This window comes from Vanessa tameamea, chromosome 31 (assembly GCF_037043105.1).
Source record: "Vanessa tameamea isolate UH-Manoa-2023 chromosome 31, ilVanTame1 primary haplotype, whole genome shotgun sequence".
Classification (NCBI taxonomy): domain Eukaryota; kingdom Metazoa; phylum Arthropoda; class Insecta; order Lepidoptera; family Nymphalidae; genus Vanessa; species Vanessa tameamea.
In genome coordinates, this window is record NC_087339.1 from 5,001 (window position 1) to 7,500 (window position 2,500).

The following is a 2,500-nucleotide window of genomic DNA, read 5'->3' on the forward strand; positions in this document are numbered from 1 at the left end:
TTATTATCGTTCATCATCGCACTCATTCGAGATAGATAATTTACGTTAATGATCCTTCCGCAGGTTCCCCTACGGAAACCTTGTTACGACTTTTACTTCCTCTAAATGATCAAGTTTGGTCAACTTCCCAGCAACGCCGACGGCCGTGAAGCCACCGCGTGTCGGTCCGAAGACCTCACTAAATCATTCAATCGGTAGTAGCGACGGGCGGTGTGTACAAAGGGCAGGGACGTAATCAACGCGAGCTTATGACTCGCGCTTACTAGGAATTCCTCGTTTATGGGGGATAATTGCAAACCCCAATCCCCAGCACGAAGGAGTTTCAACGGGTTGCCCGGGCCTCTAGGCCAGGGAGAACATGCTGATTCCTTCAGTGTAGCGCGCGTGCGGCCCAGGACATCTAAGGGCATCACAGACCTGTTATTGCTCAATCTCGTGCGGCTCGAAGCCGCCGGTCCCTCTAAGAAGAATTTTAATACGCCGCCAGTGAGTTGCTCGACCGAAATCGAGCACACCTAAATGACGACGCCTATTTAGCAGGCTAGAGTCTCGTTCGTTACCGGAATTAACCAGACAAATCGCTCCACCAACTAAGAACGGCCATGCACCACCACCCACCGAATCAAGAAAGAGCTATTAATCTGTCAATCCTTCCGGTGTCCGGGCCTGGTGAGATTTCCCGTGTTGAGTCAAATTAAGCCGCAGGCTCCACTCCTGGTGGTGCCCTTCCGTCAATTCCTTTAAGTTTCAGCTTTGCAACCATACTCCCCCCGGAGTCCAAAATCTTTGGTTTCCCGGAAGCTGCCCGCCGAGCCATTGTAGTAACGTCGGCGGATCGCTAGATGACATATTTACGGTTAGAACTAGGGCGGTATCTAATCGCCTTCGAACCTCTAACTTTCGTTCTTGATTGATGAAAACACCTTTGGCAAATGCTTTCGCTGATGTTCGTCTTGCGACGATCCAAGAATTTCACCTCTAACGTCGCAATACGAATGCCCCCAGTTATCCCTATTAATCATTACCTCGGAGTTCTGAAAACCAACAAAATAGAACCGAGATCATATTCTATTATTCCATGCACGAAATATTCAAGCGGCATTTTGAGCCCGCTTTGAGCACTCTAATTTGTTCAAAGTAAAATTGTCGGCCCATCTCGACACTCACTGAAGAGCACCGCGATAGGATTTTGATATTGAACCGGCGTTTTACCGCCGGCTCACCGACGATATGCTCCGCAGACGTGTCAGTATCACCGCGGATGCGGTGCACCGACAGCGCGGCGCACAAATGCAACTACGAGCTTTTTAACCGCAACAATTTTAGTATACGCTATTGGAGCTGGAATTACCGCGGCTGCTGGCACCAGACTTGCCCTCCAATTGTTCCTCGTTAAAATATTTAAAGTGTACTCATTCCGATTACGAGGCCTCGAAAGAGTCCCGTATCGTTATTTTTCGTCACTACCTCCCCGTGCCGGGAGTGGGTAATTTGCGCGCCTGCTGCCTTCCTTGGATGTGGTAGCCGTTTCTCAGGCTCCCTCTCCGGAATCGAACCCTGATTCCCCGTTACCCGTGACAACCATGGTAGTCGCAGAAACTACCATCGAAAGTTGATAAGGCAGACATTTGAAAGATGCGTCGCCGGTACTGGACCATGCGATCGGCAAAAGTTATCCAGATTCATCAAAATTAACGACTTCGGACGAGACGCCCTCCGTCGATTGGTTTTGATCTAATAAAAGCACTCATCCCATCACTGGTCAGAGTTCTGATTGCATGTATTAGCTCTAGAATTACCACAGTTATCCAAGTAACTGAGTAAGATCTAAGGAACCAAAACTGATATATTGAGCCATTCGCGGTATCGCCTTAATACGGCTTGCACTGAGACATGCATGGCTTAATCTTTGAGACAAGCATATAACTACTGGCAGGATCAACCAGGGAGCTAACATAGACTTGTTGAAGTCGTCAAACTCTCTTCTCGTTTCATATTCACATATAAAATACACACACACACGCGAGGCACGCACGCACGCACGCATGCATGCATGCATGCATGCACGCATGTATGTATGTATGTATGTACCATATACGCACAGTATGAAACGAGCGTCTTACCGTATCGTCAATCGCGTTAGACGCGATAGATTTTAACGGTTGACTCTTTTATAATTCAAACGAGACACTCGCTCGCGCGCGCTCGCGCGCTCCCCCGCGCTTTATATATTTATCGAGACGATATTTATATATCGCGACGGCGGCGGCGGCGGCGGCGGCGACGGCGGCGTCGTCACATAATGACACATCACGGTCACGAATTCGAACGTTCTAAACGAGATCGAGTTTATTTTAAAATAACACTTCGCACACGACGTGTACGTATGTATTGTTCAACGATTATTATCGTAAAACATTGGGATCGACGCCCGGTGTTTGAGTGATCGTACCGATACTCGGGTTATGTATTTTTTGTACATGATAAATGAAAAATAAAA

General features: G+C 48.0%; 1 non-coding gene across 1 annotated transcript; it reads right to left on the reverse strand.

Moving 5' to 3' along the window:
• Nucleotides 1-46: 46 nt before the first annotated feature.
• On the reverse strand, nt 47-1,949 carry LOC135194545 (small subunit ribosomal RNA). Its single transcript, XR_010309819.1, has one exon. It is a non-coding gene; the product is annotated as a small subunit ribosomal RNA (ribosomal RNA).
• Nucleotides 1,950-2,500: the final 551 nt, after the last annotated feature.